Consider the following 21,452-nt stretch of genomic DNA (forward strand, 5'->3'; position numbering starts at 1 on the left):
TTTGATTTGTATTTCTCTGATCAAATAATAATTTAGAGCATATTTTTCATATAATTATATATAGCTTTGACTTCTTCATTCAAAAACAGTTTGATTATATCTTTTGACAAAGTTCTTTCCAAATATTTCTGAGACAGTTTGAGAAAATGTCTATAAAATTTTTTCCCCTGACTTATTGCTTTCCTTCTAATCTACATCAATTTGTACAAAACCTTTTACATTTTATGTATTTAAAATTATCCATTTACAAAATCACCTTTCTATAAATCTGATAGGTAATGTCTAATTTGCTTATGATATCTCCCTTTATCATCATGTATCCATTTTTATCTTATCTTGATAAATGCTGTTAAGATATTGGTCCGGTTTTGGTCTGTTGACCTAGTTTCTTCCAGACTACTTTCTACTTTTCTCAACATTTTTTACCAAATAATGAATTCTTATCCCCAAAACTTGGATCTTTACTTTTGTCAAATACAAGATTACTATAATTTTTTACAACTGTTTGTTGTATTTGTTCTGTCCCACTGATCTATGTTTTTATTTCTTAGCAAGTTCCAGATAGTTTTGCTTTATACTACAGCCTAAGATATGATACTGCTAGGTCTCCTTCCTTTATATTTTTTTCTATTAAGTCCTCTCAGACTTCTTGGACTACCATCTAGCACCCCCTTCCACATATGGTTTGCAAATTGCTAAATCGGAATTGCTGGTCAAGACTAAATTTAGCTATAGCCATTCCACCAGAGTCAAGTCAATATGCAATTATTAAGTACTTATTCTGTACCAGGCAAGAGGTTGGGATATAGATGGGTTCTCTTTCCTCAGGACCCTCATTCTGAAATAGTAATAATAATAATAATAATAATAATAATAATAATAATAATAATAATAATAATAAATGCAAAATTGTGTATAGAGCACTTACTTTTTCCAAGTACTGTGCTAACACTGGGAATACAAATATAAAAGCAAAGACAGTATTTAATAATAAATAGAAGGATTCAAACACAAATTTTAACTTTTAAAAAATTTTGACCTTAAGCACCCTCAAAACAAGCATTTCCCTATACAAAGTAAAACTCAGAAAAGAAGTATATAAGACAGTGTGAATCTTCATTTCCTACAGTTTGGGTTTTTTTGTCTGTTTGTTTTAATCAACATAGTACTTTCAAAACTGTACTGCCTCTTTCTGACCTTTTGTTCTTTGTATTGATGTGTTTTGTTCTTACATTATAAACATTTACAGATTTTTCGCACATTGGGAGAGGTCTTTTATAGAAAAGTAAAACAATTAGATAAAACTAATAATATAATGACTTCATCTGAAAGTACACACAACTTTTCACACTGATAGCAATCCTTCCCGTCTCTATTTAAAAAATTAACAGAAATCTATTTGCTCTTCTTCCCATCCTTCACCCCATTATAAAAATAAAGGACCACGACATTCTTGTAACAGATATTCATAATCAAACAAACAAACAAACAAAAACATCAATGGCTGGACTCAAAACCTGGACTTTGCCCTAGGAGACTTTCAAGATTCTCTTTTAATGTTATTTTGACCACAACTAACCACTGTTTCCTGGTCACTAGTTCCAAAGCATGTTCCAATTCCCCTTTATAGTACCCCATCTTTTTATTACATATTATGTTCCCACCTTATAATGTAGTCTCCTTTGGGATGAGGATTGTCTTGCTTATTTTTTTTTTGGTATTCCCTATTCTTAGCATATTTCCTACCTGATTTTTTAAAAACCCTTACCTTTCATCTTGGAATAAATACTGTATATTGGTTACAAGGCAGAAGAGTGGTAAGGGCTAAACAATGGGGGTTAAGTGACTTGCCCAGGATCATACAACTAGGAAGTGTCTGAGGCCAGATTTGAACCTAGGACCTCCTTCCTAGGCCTGGCTCTCAATCCACTCAGCTACCCAACTGCCTCCCTAAGTGATTTTTTAAATGCTCTATCTATCTATTCTACCCATCCATGTATTCATCTATCTGTCTTGCTATCATTTGCTTCTCTGTATTATTTTCAGTAAATTCAGAAATCAAGCTTCCTTGGGGCTGGGGAGGTGAGAAGGGAAGGTAGAGTGAATGGAATATTTTTTAAGTTTCAATGTTGTCACCACCAAAGAAGTACTTTTGGACTTTGTGGCCTCACCCTGGGAGGTTTGTAGGATGAAGTGAGTATAGCATCTGCTATCACTTCACTAGTCATTCATGAGATCTTTCCTGCTTTTCCCCAATTCTAAGACATGCTCTCATTTGAAAATGCTTTCTAATACTTTTTATATACTTGGTACTAAATATTCTGTGTCTATAATCTATCCCCCAAATAGAATGTAAACTCCTTGATGGCAAGAATAGTTTCATTTTTAACATTTTATTCAAAGTACTTGATATAGTGCCTAAGACTAGTAGGCATTTCATAAATTTTTGTTGAATCGGACTTAATTCATTAGTTTTTCTCCATCCCTACCCCACCCTAATCTTTGTTAACTTTTCAGGTTCATCGGGATGTTACACTCCTACACCATCGTGGGGGTAAAATGTTTGCCCATGGCTCCAAATCATGAAGGAGAAAGTGCCTTTTTCCAGGGTCTCACAAGCTAAAGAGAGAAACTCCAAAACTGGATCTCAATGTGTTCAAACCACAAGACCACAGAACTTACTTCCATAAACAGGTCATTGATTTCCCAGTTGAGAGTCATGTTTCCTTAAGGAGAAAAGTTGGAAAAGAGCCAGTAGGCAGCAGTTGGCTATAAAATGTTTTCTCTCTATTAGTCCCCAACACATTCCTGAAGCATACGGACAAATATTACATTTTTAATATTATATTCTTAGTATTGTTTAGAAAATAAGGTACATTTCTAAAATATTAAATGGTTTTGGTTTCCTTTAGTATAAACAATCAAGCAAACTTATTGAGTGTCTTTTATGCTTGGATAACTGAACTAGTTGCTGCAGGAAGATTTAAGGAAGAAAAGAAGAAAGTAAAGAAAGGAAGAGAGAGAAAGGCAGACAGAGACAAAGTGAGAGAGAGAAAGAAAAAAGAAGAAAGGAAGGAAGGAAGAAAAGAAGAAGGAAGGAAGGAAGGAAGGAAGGAAGGAAGGAAGGAAGGAAGGAAGGAAGGAAAGAAGGAAGACTACAATAATTTGCAGACTTTGTTTCTACCTAAGAATCTTATGATCTGCACTTGGAGTTACAGAATATAAACACTTAAACTTAAAAAAAAAAAAGAATATACCGTATTTATCCATTTGGAAGCTCCCTCCAATGAACCATTGATTACAGCAAAAATACAAACATTTCACATAAGTGCTGCCATTATTTTGCTCGAAGATAGCAAGGTTTGCTTGAGTACTTGAGGTTCACAAAGTCTTCTCTATTCATATCCCTTTGCAGTGATTACAATCTTCTATAAACAAAGCAAAATAAAAGGCTTAGGATAAAGGAGGAGTAAGAGCCTAATTCCACCACAGATTGATCCAAATACAGAAGCTACCTACTCAATTGGTCTAATAACTAGACAAGAGATTCCCGAGTGTCCATTTTTCAGTTATGTTCTATCACTTTAGGACTATTGTCTTGAAGTTTCACAACTAATTCCTTTGACTTTACCTAGTCTGAGGCAGGGTGCAATGAAAAGAGTACTTAATATGGAATTTTATCTCTCAGGCTCACTTCATGTGTTATTTAGAATTTCTGAGGTTCTATTTAGAAGTATTAAACCTCAAGATATGTAGATATATGACAAACTTCCTGGGGACTTTGAGACTACATTTTCTGTGATCCAATGGGTTTCTGGTTTCTGACATGATGACGACAAACAACGGGAACCAACGTAGAGCGTGACTTAAATTAGGGGTGGAGCTTGGCCTCGCTCTCTTTCGTAAGATAAAGACAAGATGGGAGAAGGTACGGACTGGTGGGAAGGTTTGAAATAGATTTTTTATCAGGCATGTGGTCTTATATATTTTTACTAACATGGCCATGGTAATTAAAATATTACTTTTCCTCATAATATCAGCCTTCATCATTTTTAATTGTTATATTTTTGGTGACCACGAAGGAACAAATGGCAGCCTCAACACTGTTTTGGACTGGGCAGTCCCTTGTTCTTGATTTGTTACGTATTGTCACGTGTGGGTAACTCATCTCCCCTCCCCACTAAGGGAGGTGGGGATGACACTATCTCTGGTGGCTAGACTTTTAACTATGAATGGGGGGTGAGCTAATTCCATTTACAATGTGACCTATAAGATCCTTTCTAGTACTATGACTTGATTTTAAATGCAAGTTCTCCAACATACTGTCTATGGAAATTAAGTCAAGTTATTTAGCTCTTCTGGGACTTAACATTCTCATCTGCAAAATTAAAGGTTCAGAACAGTTCAGAAGCTCTTAACCTTTTCTGTATCATGAACCCCTTTAGCAGTTTGGTGAAATCTATAGATCCCCTAGAATAAAGAGCTTGTTGCTTGTATTCAAAATGGAAGGAAATATTAAATTTCATTTGAGATCAGTGGAAATAAAGATAATATATATATATATGTATATATATATATGAATTTATATGTATGTGTAGGTATCCATCTAAGTTCTAGAACTCTCTGAAATTTATTATAGACAGAGTTCATGGACTCTAACTTAGGATCCCTGCTTAAAATGAGCTCTGTGCTTTCTTTCATTTCTAAATCAAATACTATGAGTTGATGCCAAGGCAGAAGAGGTATAAATCCCTAGGCAATGGGGATTTAGTCACTTGTCCAGAGTTGCATAGCTAGGAAGTGTTCAAGGCCAGATTTGATCTATAGGATCTCCTCTCTCCAGGCCTGGCTCTTTATCCACTGAACCACCCCAATTTAGAGGTATTTTTGAAAAATTCACCTTGAGATTGCATATTTCCAAGAATAGAAAAGTATTTTGTTCTGCAGTTAGATATGAGGTTCAAGAAACATGTAAAATAGAGAGAAAAGCTACATGATGGCTTATTCTGTTCACACTTGCAACAAAAGCCAACAGGAATTAGAGAGGCTTCCAGATCAGACACTTAACATATGCCTTTTTTGAACAAAGTTTAGTGATTAATTTGTTCTTGTTATTTTGATATGTTGGACTAAGCTAATAACTGAACTTAGTATGTAAGTTCATAATTTTAATGTGCTAAATTTTGCCCCAAACCTGGCAAATCCTAAAAAACAGTATCACAGATCAAACCATTCTGTTTATCACTTATAAGATAAGCAATGTTCTGAGGACAGTTGTCTCTCTGATATTTGTCTAGCCAATTAGTGTTGGTTTATCTCTTTTTTAAACTTTAATTTTATTTTTATTGTCATGCAAAACACACTTCCATATTGGTCATTGTTACAAAAGCACTCACACATAACCAAAACCTCCAAATAAAACCATAAATACACTGATGTGAAAGACGTCTCCAACAATTCTTTCTCTGCCACAAGTCTTTCAGGATTGTCCCAGATCATTGCACTGCTGAACATAGCCATATTTTCACAAATAATCAATGTACAATATTGCTGCTACTATTTTTGCTTATTTAGGTTTATTTCAGTTCCTGCAGATCTTTCCAGCTTTTTCTGAAATCTTCATGCTTATCATTTCTTATAGCACAATTGCATTCCATCACCAACATGTACAATTTGTTCAGTCATTCCCCAGTTGATAGAAATCCCCTCAATTTCCAATTTTTTGCCACTACAAAAAGAGCTGCTATAAATATTTTATACAAGTAGGTCCTTTCCCCTTTTTTTGATCTCTTTGAGAATAAGACCTAGTAGTGCTTTTACTGGATCAAGGGTAGGCACAATTTTATAGCCCTTTGGACATAGTTCCAAATTGCCCTCCAGAATGGTTGGAATCAGTTCACAACTCCACCAACATTGCATTAGTGTCTCAATTTTGCCACATCCCTCCAACATTTATCACTTTCCTTTACTGTCATATTGGTCAATCTGCCAGGTGTGAGGTGGTACCTAAGCATTGTTTTATTTCTCTAATCAAGAGTGATTTAGAACATTTTTAGATGATTATTGATAGTTTTGATGTCTTCATCTGAAAACTTATTATTCATGTCCTTTGACCATTTGTTCATTGGTGAATGGTTTGTATTCTTATAAATTTGACTTAGTTCTCTATAAATTTAAGAAATTGGACCTTTATCAGAGAAGTTTGTTATAAATTTTTTCCAGTTTGTTGTTTTCCTTCTAATCTTGGTTACATTCACTTTATACAAAACCTTTTTAATTTAATATAATCAAAATAAGTCATTTGACATCTTACAATATTCCCTCTCTCTTGTTTGGTGATAAATTCTTCCTGTCTCCAAAGTTCTATCAGATCAACTATTCTATGTTCCCCTAATTTATTTATGGTGTTACTCTTTATATCTAAATCACATATCCAGTTTGGCCTTAACTTGGTATAGGGTGTGAGATATTATAGTCTATATCTAGCTTCTGCCACAGTTTTCCAATTTTCTCAGCAGTTTTTGTTAAAGAGTGAGCTCTTATTTAAAAATTTGGGGTCTTTGGGTTTATCAAACACTAGGTTGCTAAGGTCATTTACCCTTGTATTTTGTATATCTAAACTTCTCTAATGAGCTATCATTCTATTTCTTAACCAGTATCAGACTGTTTTGACAATTGCTGTTTTATAGTACAGTTTGAGATCTGGTACTGCTTAGGCCACCTTCTTTCACATTTTTTTCATTAGTCCCCTTGATATTCTTGACCTTTTGTTCTTCCAGACAAATTTTGTCATTATTTCTTCTAGCTCTATAAAATCATTATTTGGTAGTTTGTTATGACACAAAATGAATAAATTAATTTAGGTAGAATTGTCATTTTTACTATGTTAGCTCAGCCTACCCAAGAGCAATTAATAATTTTCCAGTCATTTAGATTTTATTTTATTTGTGTGAAAAGCATTTTGTAATTGTGTTCCTGTGATTCCTGAGTTAGCCTTGCCAAATAGATCCCAAGGTATTTTATATTGTTTAGAGTGATTTTAAATGGAATTGTTTTTTTCTAACTCTTGCATTTGGACTTTGTTGGTATGGGCTTATCTCTATTTATTCAAGCAAAGCAAAAAAGCTAAAAAACTTTCCTTGCTTTTACTATTCTATCCTTCCTTAATTCCCATCCTCATTTCCTTTTTCCCTTCTCTGCCTCTCTATGTCCTGGTTTCTATATTTATGTTTCTCTCTGCCTCTCTTTTTATATCTTTCTTCTTCTCCTTTTCTCTCCTTCTATTTTCCTTCTTTTCCTCTTTCCTTCCTCCTCCCTCCTTCCTTCTTTAAGTTGAGCTATGCACTCATGATAATGAACTGCTGATATCGTGGCTACTTGAAGTTTCTATCCCCTGGTGGGATGGTAATGATTTCAGTCTAGAATCTTTACACTTTAAATTCCATATACAAACTGTTTGAAGTTCAGTTGTGGCTTCCACAAATCCCAATTTGCATATTGTTAAAGGCAGAAAGCCTCTGGACTCTTCACTTGTATACCTTCCATGTTTCTACTTCTACTTCTTCCTTTACCTCCAAGGCATTTTGTTGGCAAGAGGATGAAAGTGTATTTTATTCATTAGCACATGTCCCTGTTTCAGTAGTAAAAGAACCATGCAAGGCATGGAAATTCAACTTCAGCTTCACCTAGATCTCAGTCTCTCCCCAGGAGATCACTGCACCTGGTTACAAGTAGCAAAAGTTAAATCCTTCCATGCCAGATGGAGGCTGGATTAAACACCTACAGATAGCCAGATGCCTTATCCTAGCTGGAAAAGCTATAAAAATAGTTTTGGATTTAAAAACCTGGTTTCCCGCCAGCTGTTGGAAGCAGTTCATTGATCAGATCTTTATATTTTACACATTAGGGGAGGAGAATATCCTGTCCTTGCCAACCATTAACAAAGAACAAAACATATTCAGTTATGGAATATTCTGTTTCACCTGTCCTGCTCATGTTTTTTGCCAGACTTGCTGCCAGTGAGTGGCTCCCCACACCAGAAAGTAGTGCCTAACGATGCCCAACTCCTAAAAGGTTCTCACTAATCCTTTGCTCACTTGTACTGATTCTGTAGACCGTCTTCCATACAAAGCAATTAGGATTATGTGTCCCAGTCAAGGCATTTCTAGGACTGAGTAGAAAAAAGAATTTAGTTAAGTTTTCAACCTTATAGTCTTTTGTGCTTCTCATGTAAATTGGTGGGGTAGAATTAAAATGATTTCTAATACCACTTCCAACTCAAATGATTCCTTGATTTTTTAAAAAATTAGGCCATAGGGTCCAGATATATCATTTTATTGGTATATGGACCTATTGATGTACAAATATATAAAGATATTGATGGAGACAAGCAACTTGAGTCTGTAATTTATGGTCTTTGAAATTCCCCTGGGGCAACAGAGATGGCTCTGTGGATGGAATACTAGTACTAGAGAGTCAAGAAGATTCGTCTTCCTGAGTTCAAATCTGACCTCAGACACGTAATAGCTGTGTGACCCTGGGCAAGTCACTTAACTCAGTTTTCCTCAGTTTCCTCATCTGCAAAATAAGCTAGAGAAGGAAATGGCAAGCTACTCTCTAATATTTCTATCAAAGCAAAAAATAAAACCCAAATGGAGTCACAAAAAATGTTGGACACAACTGAAAAAAGACAAAAAGGGCAACCAAGGTTAAGTGACTCTCCTATAGATTTATAGCTAATATGTGCCAGATATGACTTGAAATCAGCTCTTCCAAACTCCAAGGTTTTCCTTCTAGATTCTGTGCCACATTACCTCAGTTCTATGTTTGAGCTTCCCCCCTCCTACTCACTTATTTCTATAATTTATAGATACTTGTCTATAGTCCTGTTCCTCCAAACCGTTCTTGCTGAAAATCATAGAATAACGCTTTTTAGGTGAATGTATAATTGCTTGAATGGCCAAATTCATATCAACTTGAAAGCAGGGTTCTAGTGAAGTATACTTGAGATTTGCTTTGGCCTGTGCTATTTTTTTCCAAATTGGTGACTTGAATGAAAGCATGAAGAAATGTGCAAATGATATCAAGCTGAGAGGGGCAGTTAAAACATTGTAGGACCCAATCAGGATCCAAAAAGACATTGGCAGGTTGAGTCTTGAATCAGATCTAATATGAAAAAATTAATAGAGACAAATTTGAAGTCTTACTAGGATTTGAAAATCAACTCCATATAGGGAAGGTATGGCTAGATGGGGATTTACCGGAAAAGAATCTGAAAACTCAACAAAATTCAAATTTCAAATACAATTTAACAATGGAAGCCAAAAGAGTTCCTGTAATCTTAGGCTATATTAAAAAAGGAAGAGTGGCAAAGCCTAGGAAGCTAATAATCCTGCTTTAACTCTGTTCTCCTTGGGTCACATTTGGAGTATTATGTTCTGTTTGATGAGTCACATTTATTTTTATTTTTTTTAAACCCTTATCTTCCATCTTAGTATCAATACTCTGTATTAGTTCCAAGGCAGAAAAGTGGTAAGGGCTAGGCAATGAGGGTCAAGTGACTTGCCCAGGGTCACACAGCTGGGAAGTGTCTGAGGCCAGATTTGATCTTAGGACCTCCGATTTCTAGGCCTCTAGGTTCTCGATCCACTGAGTTACCCAGCTGCCCCCTGAGTCACATTTTAATAAAGTTATTGATAGACTAGAGAGCATCCAGAAGGACATCACCAGAATGGTAAAGGGCCTTGAGATCATTCAATATGAGAATGAACTGAAGGGAATGGAATATTTATCCTAGAAAAGAGAAAACTTAAGTTATACAAAGTGTCTTTAAATACTTTAAAAAGAATTTTATGTAGAAGAAGGATTAGATTAGATTTTCTTTTTGGACCTAAAGTTTAGAATTAGGGTCAACGAATGGAAACTTCCAAGAAGCTTTGGGCCAAATTGTAAAAAAAACAAAACAAAACAAAAAAAAAACCACATCCTAATCATTAGAACTGTCTAAAAGTGCTGGGTAACTTGGGAGCCTAATAGATTCTCCTTCATTGGAGGTCTTCAGTCAAAGACTTAATGACCCCTTGGTAGAGATGTCAAAGAGGAGATGCTTGTCTGGTTTTGGATTGGATTAGATAGTCTCTGAATTGCCTTTTAATTCTGATATTCCATGGACTCACCAACTCCAGCTCTCTTTACACAAATCATTCCACAAAAAAAACATACACACAAGGAGCCAACTGAACATCAGGTCTTTTTACCTGTATTACAAGTATTACCAGTTGCTCAGCTTAGTGAACTCTGAATACTGTTGCCTTTGAAGAGAGAGATAAATATATCCCAGTCTTCTTGGATCAGAATCCTACTGATGTTTTCCTATTTCTTCAACTTATGATTTTATCTTCATTCTTGTAAAAGCAATCATTTTGGCTTGCTTTCTTATGGATTTGTGGAGCAAGATGATGAGAGTAGGGAGGCAATACTAGAGGTCAAAGGGGATTTGATGGTTCAACTTAATGACATAGACCCATATTTCATTGATGTAAGTCCAAGACTTTTTTTTTCCTACTGAAGACTCAAATACCACAGTTCAAGAGAAAGTTGGCATGTGGCCAGCAGGTGTGAGAAATGTCTTTTAATAATTCATAATGCTATTTCACATTAACTTTGAGATATATCTTTGTTTACTCCTTGTTATGACAGCATAAATTTACCAAACAACAAAATGAATCATTAGTTCTTCTTTTTTAGTCTTTTTCCAAATACGTGGATATTAGCGCATTTTTTCTCAACCCCACCTCACCTGAGTTTTGACCTTCCTGATTGGTCATTCATGTATCATTGTTACTACATCACTTTGTTAAATGATAGGTTGCCACTAATATATCCATTTTCCATTCCCTACTTTCTACAGAGATCTTCATTTTTTGTGATGAACTACAGAGAGAGTTGGACATCAATCAATAAGAGATGCTGAACACTGAAGATATGAAAAAAGGTAAAAGACAATACCCAATCTCAAGAGCTCATAGTCTGCTGTGGGAAACAGCATGAAAACAATTATGTACAGACATGACATTGGCAGGATAAATTGAAGATAATTAAGAAAGGGAAGGCAGTAGTATTAAGAGGGACCAGGAAAGGCTTCTTGTAGAAGGTAAGGTTTTAGCTAAGACTTGAAGGAAACCAGGAAAGGCAGAAGGCAGATATGAGGAGAGAATTCCAGGCATTGTGGTCAGCCAGTAAAAATGCCCAGTTAGAAGATGGAGCATATTGTTTGAGGAACTGCAAGGAAGCCAGAAATAGGGTCAAAGAATATGCAGAGGATTTAGTAAAATATAAGAAGACTAGAATGTTAGAAGAAGACTAGACTGTGAAGGACCCAGAATACCAAATCAAGAATTTTATATCTGTTCCTGGAGGCAATAGGAAGTAACTGGAGTTCACTGATGAGAGAATGGAAAGAGTGTGGCATGAGATGACCTGTCCTTTAGGAAGAGCATTTGACAGCTGAATGGAGGATGAACTGAAATGGAGAGAGATTTGAGGCAGGGAGAGAAAACAGTAGATTACTGCAATAGTTCTGGAATGAGCTGAAGAGATCCGAAGAGAGCTTTTACCAGGGTGGCAGTATCAGAAGAAAAAAGAGGGTGAATTTGAGAGATGTTCAAGATGGAAATATTGACATCCAAACAAATATATTCAAGTTTAAGCACCTTTAAAAGATGAGTTGGAGGAGGGATTCACACTTCTGGGAGGACATTTTGGTCCTAGGTTGACCATTAGAGAGCAATGAGAATGCCAGTCAAAACAAAAAATTCCAGAAAGACTTCTGAATGCTACATCACCTTTCCTAGGATTTGAAATTAGGGATTTGGTATTTAGAATAGGAGATCGATGCTATATCAGTTTATGAAAGGGATCATTCGTGAGCACTTACTGATCACTAAAAGCCAATATGGATTCCTCAAAAGTGAATCATGTCAGATAATTCTAATGACCTTTTTTGGACAGGATTATTAGATTGGCAGATCTGGAGAATGTTGCAGGTACAGTAAGTGTCCCCACACATCAGAAAGTATTTTATAATGTCTCACATCCTTGTGAATAAGATGAAGAAATGAAAGCTGAATAATGCCATAGTTATATGGTTTCTGAATTGGTTTAATCTAAAATGTGGTGATTAGTGAATTGAAATTATTCTACAGTTGGAATGACATCAGTTTCGTGGAGGTCCATAAGCTTCTGTCCTTATCCCTGTTATGTTAAACATTTTTATCAATGAAGATATGTAGATGGGAAGCTTATCAAATTGGTGAATGACTTGAAGTTGGAGAGGATAGCAAAATGTTTGATGGAAAAAAATGGGGATCCCAAAAGTTCTTGACAATTCAAAACAGTAGACAAATATAATAATATGAAATCCAAGAGTAATAAATATGAAATTTCTCACAGAAATTTTCTTTTAAAATAAATGCACTATTGGCTAGAAAACAGGGTTTTTTAACTCTTACCTTCTTGAGGGGAGGGGAAGCACAGCTAGTTAGATCAGTGGATTGAGATGGGAGGTTCTAGGTTCAAATCGGGTCTCAGACACGTGCTAGCTGTGTGACCCTGGGCAAGGTTCTTAACCTCTCTTGCCTGGTCCTTACTGCTCTTCTGCTTTAGAACTGATAACAGTATTGATTCTAAAGTAGAAGGTAAAGGTTTACAAAAATTAAATAAATATAAAAACTCTTACCTTCTTGGTATTAATTCTAAGATAGAAGAGCTATAAAGTTTAGGCATTTGGGGTTAAGTAACTTGCCTAGGGTCAAACAACTAAGGAATGTCTGAGGCCAGATTTGAACTCAGATCCTCTTGATTTCAGGCCTAGTGCTATATCCACTATGCTACCTCGCTGCCCCAACACAACAGTTCTTGTGAAAAAGACTTGGAGGTTTTAGTGGCCCACAAGCACAATATGAATCATCACTGTTGACATGGCCACCAAAAAAAAAAAAAAAGCTGATGCAGTCTTTAGCTGCATAGAACCACAGTGCTCAGAACAAGGAAAGTTAGAATCTGGCTATATTCTGCTCTGATTGAAACACTTCTGGAGTATTTGTGATCACTAATATGGGCTATATGTTTAAGGGTATTGACAACTAGAAAAGGACAAAAGCCACAATGGTGATGTAAATCCAAGTCATATCATAAGGACATCAATTAAAGTAATTGGATATATTGAATCTAGAGAAAGTAAAAGATTTAATAGGGGACTGAAAGAATGAATGAGTGAGTAGAAGACTTCTATGGAAGCCCAGTGTTCTAAAGGTAAAATGGCAGGGTGGATACCTTGGAGACATGACAGCTGCCTTTAAGTAACTGTAGGGATAACATGTGCATAATTTGCTTGGCCTTGGATGGCAGACACTAGAAACAATGAGTAAAAGGTATAAAGTAGCAATTTCTAGCTCAATATATAGAGAACAATTAGATTAATCTGAAATAGAATGGGCTATCTTTGGGGGTAATGAGTTGCCAGTCCCTAGAGGTCATCAAGTCTAGGTAGGATGATAGATAACTTCTCAGGGATGCTATAGAGAGGATTTCTGCTGCCTAAAAAGTCTCCAAGATCTCTTCTATGGAGGCTTTAATATTTTATGCTTCTTTGATCTCCAAATGACAATTGTAGAAGATGCAAGTTCATCAGTTCCAGTTGTTTGAAAAATTATGTTAGTAACTAAATTCTTCTTCTGATTTCCATCAGCTTTTCCCCACTGAGCTAGTATGCACAAAGCCTGGGGATCTTATATTGGAGAAGATGTGTCCCCTTGGATCTGCAATGGTGTTTCATTTCCCTACCCTGGGGCTGCCCAGTAGAAGACCCTGAAAGCACACTTTTTCCCTAGCCCTGGTAGGCCCCCAGAGTCCTATAATTGATTTCCCTTATTTCAAAATCATTAACTTGGGTTGTATATATTTTCTTTATCGAAGGGGACTCCTTCTTCCACACACCCCAGGCCATGTGGAGCCTTTCTGTGAGACTTACCCGATTTTCACAGGCCAACAACCTTGTTTCTTTGGCACTTCACCAGTTGGCAGTCATTCTGACCCAACAGAGTGAGGTAGCAACACTCCCACCAGCTAGTTAGACCAGAGCCTCTGTATAATTTGTTTAAACAAGTGCCTTGTTGAAAGGGGAAAAAAACCTATCCATTTTTTTCTGAGATCTTTGTATCACTTTAATTCCTTCAGGCCAGAAACATACCCAATATCTGCCACCAGCTGAGAAGATGGAACGGCGATTCTGATGATGCTTCTCAGTATAATTTTTATTTTTTGTACATCCTCAGAGACCACCCCCCTGCACCAACATTTTCCCCAGCTGTACTAGAAGCTGTAACCACTCCAGAAACTGTTATAGAACCTCATTTGTATTGTCCTGACACTTTGGAATCCAGTTTCAGTTGGAGGGATGTCGTCAAAGTTGGTGGGCTCAAAACATGACCTACTTTTTAAAAATCCATCTGTTAGAAGAATCTGTGGACTTTCCTCATTTCTTTGTTTCGACATGTCTGCAAAAGAGGCAACAAAAACACTCTCACTGCCCTAGAACAATAAACTGGATGCTTACCATGAAGGAATATTTTCTTCCAAATGCATGGTAGACAGAAAACATTTATTTCCCCTGAACTGGGAGGGGATGAAGGGTGAGCTGCGAGGGCAGGAAGTAGTGTCAGCCCAACACGTCCATGTCTGTGTCATTTCCCCCACAAGAACTCACTCCAGAAGAAACAAAGAGTGCAGGGAGCAGACAGAACAAACCCTCTGGGCCAGGTTAAGAGGTCTTCTCCACAGTCTTGTCCTATGTAGTTCTCTTTAACTCTTTTTTAAACAGTGAGTCTCAATTCAATTTACTATGTATAAAGAGCTAATATATGTCAAGCACTATGCTAAGCACTGGAAATAAAACAAAAATAGGGTTTGGCCTCAAGGCCTGGAGCTTAATCTATAGAAGGTTTCAAATGCCAGTCTGAGTATGTGTTCTCTTGTATCCATGTCAGCAATTAGAAGCCTAGAGGCAATAGAGAGTCACTGAGAATCATTGAAAATAACTGGGGAGTAGAGAGAGAGAGGACATTGTCAGAGATGTGTTTTAGGATTGTCAATCCTGAGGCTGTGTAAAGAGTGGATTAGAAATTAGATATTTGTTGCACAGATACTCCACTTGCAAGACGATTGAAATAGTCTAGACAAGAGATATTGGAACCTTGGGCAAGGTCAAGACTGTATATGTGGAGAGACTGGGACAGCTGACAAATATTGTGGAAATAAGATTGATAAAATTTGATAACTGACTGGTTAATTGGGGGGGTGAAAGAAAGAGAGGGGAAAAAATCAAGGCCTAAAATGTGAATTTAAGGGACTAGAAGGTGACACCTTATTTAGAAACAGGTAAGTTAAGGGAGATGGATTTTGGAGGAACTATGAGATCTGTTTTGAACATCCTGAAATTTTTTATGTCAATGGGACATCCAGGTTATGATTTGGAGCTACAATTAAGAGTAGACATTAGGTCTGAATATATAATTGTAGTAGTAGTAGTAGTAGTAGTAGTAGTAGTAGTAGTAGTAGTAGTAGTAGTAGTAGTAGTAGTAGTAGTGGTAGTAGTAGTAGTAGTAATAGTAGTGGCAGCAGTAGTAGTAATAGTAGTAGTAGTAGTAGTAGTAGTAGTAGTAGTAGTAGTAGTGGTAGTAGTAGTAGTAGTAATAGTAGTAGTAGTAGTAGTGGCAGCAGTAGTAGTAATAGTAGTAGTAGTAGTGGCAGCAGTAGTGGCAGCAGCAATAGTAGTGGTGGTAGTAAAAATAGTAGCTATTGTTGTTATTTTGGTCCATCCTTCATTTTTGAAAAGGTGATATCTTGACTTGTTCATATTGGATTTATGTGAAGCAGAGGGACACAAAGTCATAAATCTTTCTCTCTCTTCCAGAGTCATCAGAGCTCAATTAAGAGGTAAAAGTGAGGACAAATGATAATGGTCCAAGGTTCATTGGGTGATCTTGGTGTCTTCCATGTCTGACCAAGTTCTAAGCACTCCAAGCACCTGCTTCAGCTCTTTCATGGTTGTCGGAACAAACTGTTTTCCTCAACTCATTCTGTGAGGTGGGGGCAGTCTTCACTTGCTTGGGGTAGACATCCCCACAACTCACCAACAGGTTTGAACCCTGCCAATTAGCATTAACCTAGTTTAGCCCATCTGACAAGATGGATGTACAACACTATAGGCCACTGGGGCGTGCTATACCTTCTTGGAGCCATGGATGAGAGTTGGGTAAAGATGGCCACCAAAGGTGGATGAACAGCCCTGAAAAGGGTTCAGCAAGTCCCAGTACCAGAGGTGCTAGTCCTCCCTGAACACTGCATACACCAAAGTAAAAGAAAAAGAAGGGGAAACAGGGGGAAGGAGGAAGGAAAAGAGGAGAAGAAGATGAAAGAACATGAACAAGAATCAACGATAGTTGTGCCATAAGAAATGACGAGTAAGATGATCACAAAAGATTTCTATGAAGTGACGCAAAGGGAAATGAGCAGAACCAAAAGAACATTGTACACGGTAATAACAATAGTATATGATGATCAACTGTGAATGGCAAGTATTATCAACAAGGCAAGGATCCAGGACAACTCCAAGGGACTTGTGATGAAAAAGTATGTCTGCTGCCATAGAAGGAACAGACCGAGTCCAAATGCAGATTGAAGCATATCATTTTTTATTTTATTTCCTCCATGCATTTTCTCTAGTGTAAGCAGTATGTATCTTGTTTCATAACATGATAAACATGAAAATATGTATTGTATGATAGCATATGTACAACCTATATAATATTACCTGCCTTCTTAGGGAGCGGGGTGTAGTGGGAAGGAGAGAATATGGATTGCAAAATGTCAAACACAATTATTAAGAATTGTATTGATGTAAAAAATTTAAAAAAAAAGAAAAAAAGGGGGGACGAGGCAGCTGGGTAGCTCAGTGGATTGAGAGCCAGGCCTAGAGACAGGAGGTCCTAGGTTCAAATCTGGCCTCAGGGACTTCCCAGCTGTGTGACCCTGGGCAAGTCACTTGACCCCCATTGCCTACCCTTACCACTCTTCTGCCTTGGAGCCAATACACAGTATTGACTCTAAGATGGAAGGTAAGGGTTTAAAAAAAAATAAAATAAAAAAAATAAAAAAAATTTAAAAAGGTAAACTTCAAAAATTGGGTAATAGTAGTGATGATTATAATAATAATTGCTATGTAAATGCTAGCTATTCTTATGAATAATGAATAATTTTATAGAGAGCTTTAAGCTTTGCAAAGTGTTTCATATACATTATCTCATTTAATTCTCACATCAGCTCTAGAAAGTGGATCATATTTTAATTCCCATTTTACAGCTGGGGAAACTGAGGCTTAGAGAACCTTAGTAAGTTGTCCAAGGTTACACAGCTGATAAGTGTCTAAGATAGGTTTCACATTCAGGGGTTCTTACTCCTGAGTTATCTGCATTTAGTGATAATTGAACTCATGTGAGTGGAGAGAGAAGGAAAAAAAGTCAGAGGTTTGTCTGAAAGGAGACCCATATTTTGTGGACAGAAGGAGGAAGATAATCCAGCAAGGGTGTTTGAAAAAGATTGGTCAGACAGGCAGGAGGAGAACCAAGAAAGTATGATATCATAGAAGTCAAGAGAAGAGAAGAGTTGGTTGTCAGAAAAGGCAGAGAATGAAGAAGAGACCTTAAGGCTGGGGGTTCCTGATTTTACCAATTTTTTCTAATGGTTTTTTACAAGGACATGGAATTTAGGAACTTATGACTATCGGGAAACTGGTCCCAAGTCCTCACAAAGGCATCATTAGAATGTGCAAATAGAATCATAATCACAATAATTATCACTTATGTGGCATTTCCCCATACATATACATGCTTATATAAATATACATTCTAATTTTGTTCTCATAACATCCGTGTGAAATGATTTCCAAGTATTATAATTTAACCATATGCTTACTAAGTTTGACATGAATGTCGGGTGGAGCATAGAGATCCACACGGTTGCTTATGGTAGTCAGAATCCACGATACTCCACATGCTATATAACATGAAACAATTTGTTACAGCATAACAATTTCCATCCACAGGAATTTAAAACTGTATCAGGAAAAAATGTGTATTGTCTATCGCTTAAAGGAAACTTAGAGCTTATCAATCAATGAACATTTATTGAGTATTTACTCTATCAGGCCTTTTTCTTTCTTTTTTAAGTAAGACGGTCCATTCCCTTTAGGTTTCAAATTCAAATTCCCTTCCTGGATTTAAGTTATCTGCATAAATTGATTATTAAACTCATATGGATAGAGAGAGAATAGAAAAGGTCCCAATGCTTACATTCTAGATACATGACAGCATAGTCATAGTTGAATATATCTAAGACATATACAGAATGAATATACATTTATTTGGAGACAATATATTAATAACTGGGAGAATCAGGAAAGGCAATTTAGGAGAAAAGCAAGTAGAACAATTTAGATGGAACTGAGAATGTGTTAGAGGGAAAGACAAGTTGGAGCCAAATAGCAAAGGCTTAAGAGCTGAACAGAATAATTTATATTTTATCCCAAAAGTAATGGGGAGCTACTGAAGATAATTGAATAGGTAAGTTCCCATCTCTTATGGCTTTTGTCCATTAATTAGTCATATGCATGTAATGTAATATAACTGGATCATTTTTAAAATGGTTATGAGAAATTCAGAGAAATAGTTGAAGATTTATATCAGTTGATAGAGGATAAACAGAGCAGAACCAGGTGATATGTCACAATAATAATGTAAAATGGAAACAAGCAGCTAAACTTAAACCAAATGCAATGAACAGTTTCGGGAACAGATAACAAAATACAATTTCTTCTCAGAAAAGTAATGATGGACTACAGGTAAAAAAGGTTATATGTGATGTCACTATATCAGTTTGTTTTATTTAATTTTTTCTATGTTAATAAGAGAGGGTATTATTATGAAAGAATTGACTGCTAAACATTTGCCACAAGGAAGATTTCCATGTGTGAGGGGAGGGATGGGGAGGGAGGAAGGCAGTATATAGTTTTACAGATTGAGTATGGTGATACATGTAAATAGTGCCTGCTTCTAGGGAAGATGAGGATGACAGATGACTTGAGTTTAAGAGTTCTTAACTATAGTAAGGCTAAAGTCAATCAGGTGTCTTTACTAAGTCTAGCACCTCTGTGATGAGCCTCCAGCATTAATGGGCCAACAGAAAGCTTAAGGAGTGGCAAACTGATTCAGATCAGAAAAATGAAGCAGGTTAAATACCACTCTGACATCGGGCCTTTGTGTGAATGCTCTACTTCCAGGTTGGGGAAGTCTAGTCTCAAAAACAAGCAAACAAAAAATTAAATAGCAACAAATACCCTGAGTAAAAATAAAACAAAAACAAAAAGGTTTCAATGAACTTAAAATTTTAAGTGGTCAGGTGCTGATCTATCCCCTTACATGGAAGAGATTGGAGAGTCTGCTTCCATACAGGTATGTTGATATGTAATGGGGAGAAGAGGGAAAGAAACAAGTATCTATTAAGGAACTAAGTACCAAGAACTGTGCTAAATGCTTCACAAACACTATCTTGTTTGGTCCTCACAACAATAGCACTTGACTATAATAACATCTAATTGGGAGGTAGTTGCTATTATTCCATTTTATAGTTAAGAACACAGTCACACAAAGATTACCTGATTTGCCCAGGGTCACACAGGTAGTGACTAAGGCTGGATTTGAACCCAGATCTTATTGGCATCAAACTTAGTGCTCTATCTATTATACCATCTAACTGCCTTGGAAAAATCTCGAAAAGATCTGGAATACATGCAGATTTCCTATAACTGGTTCTAGTCTGCTAACTACATAATGAAGAGGCTTTTTGATTGGTTGGGAAGTTGGACCAGGAGTTCTTTCAAAAAGGCATTAGTTAGCAAAGGTAGTCTTTTTTCCCAAATTCTCTTTGCTAGCCCCAGATGAGGAAAAAAGCTACTGAAGGGGAAGGCTTTGGGCTCTCTCGCTCCCAGAGTTGCTATGAAACAAGAGCTCATAACTGTTCTTGATTTTGCCTCGTATGTCTATTCTTTGCTGCTTTTAGGGGAATGAGATTAGAGATGGCCATATGATGGTCTTGTAAGTTTTAAAATGTGAAGATAGGGAACCACCAGGAAATTCAAGGGTGGAATCCATTCAGTGAGCTGGTAGTCAGCTAGTCCAGTATTGAGCCCCCAAGTAGCTAAGGCAAGGATTCATCCAGCAGAATTAAATCTCAAACCCCCTCTCTTTAGAGTGTAGTGCCAGAAGGGAGATTGTGTACCCTGGGTGTTAGGCAAAATGTTTGTACTTCTGTTCTTGCTATAGTTTCAAAGTAAATACTCCCTTGTAAAATATAAATCAATGCTATTGATTAAATAGAACTCATGTTAATTACTGTCAGCTAACAGAATAGGGAAGATACCGGAATAAGGATTCTAGCCCATAGCATTAAAGATGAGATACCCTCACCCTCGCAGGGGGTACCCCTAGAACCATGGAAGGGGAAATTTAGCTGGCAGAGTGAGGCTGGAGTTATCTTACACTTAAAAGACCAAGAGAGAATGTGTCTGGCTAAAGACCAAAGTCTCCAGCAGCTAAAAGAACAACTCACAAATTCACAAAGATTCTTCAGCTTACACTTTGGTTATAAAAGCTAATTATTTGTTTGGCTAAGAGCTTTTGCTTCTATTATAGGCCATCCTTGGCCTTTAATAAAGGAAACCCTATTTGTAGTTTACAAGTATTGCATTTCATGCTAGAAAGCTAATGCTTGGCTAATGCTTTTATATGGAGATCCTCTTATCCAGGCATAAGTGTTTAATTAAACTAACAACTCTCCCAGTTGAAGTGTAAACAAAACTTGCTAACTGTCCTACCCCCAAGAAAGACACTAGTTAATGTATGTACACAGAGTGCACAATTCTCACACGGAGGATAATTACCCATTTATGACAATAACACGTTCATCATATATGGAGCTACACTGGCTTATGATAATACCAGTTTTCTTCTGCTCAGTGGAGTTCAGCATGAGGAGGAAGTATTTATTATGGTTGTTTCATGTTGATGAAGCGCCATTTCTTAGAAACTGCAGTGGGGGCAGCTAGGTGGCTCAGTGGATAGAGAGCCAGGTCTAGATCCAGGGAGGTCCTGGCTTCAGACACTTCCTAGCTGTGTGACCCTGGACAAGTCACTCAACCCCCCATTGCCTAGTGCTTACTTTGCTTCTGCCTTGGAACTAATAGACAGGAAAGAAAGAAAGAAAGAAAGAAAGAAAGAAAGAAAGAAAGAAAGAAAGAAAGAAAGAAAGAAAGAAAGAAAGAAAGAAAGAAAGAAAGAAAG

This window comes from Gracilinanus agilis, chromosome 4 (genome assembly GCF_016433145.1).
Source record: "Gracilinanus agilis isolate LMUSP501 chromosome 4, AgileGrace, whole genome shotgun sequence".
NCBI lineage: Eukaryota > Metazoa > Chordata > Mammalia > Didelphimorphia > Didelphidae > Gracilinanus > Gracilinanus agilis.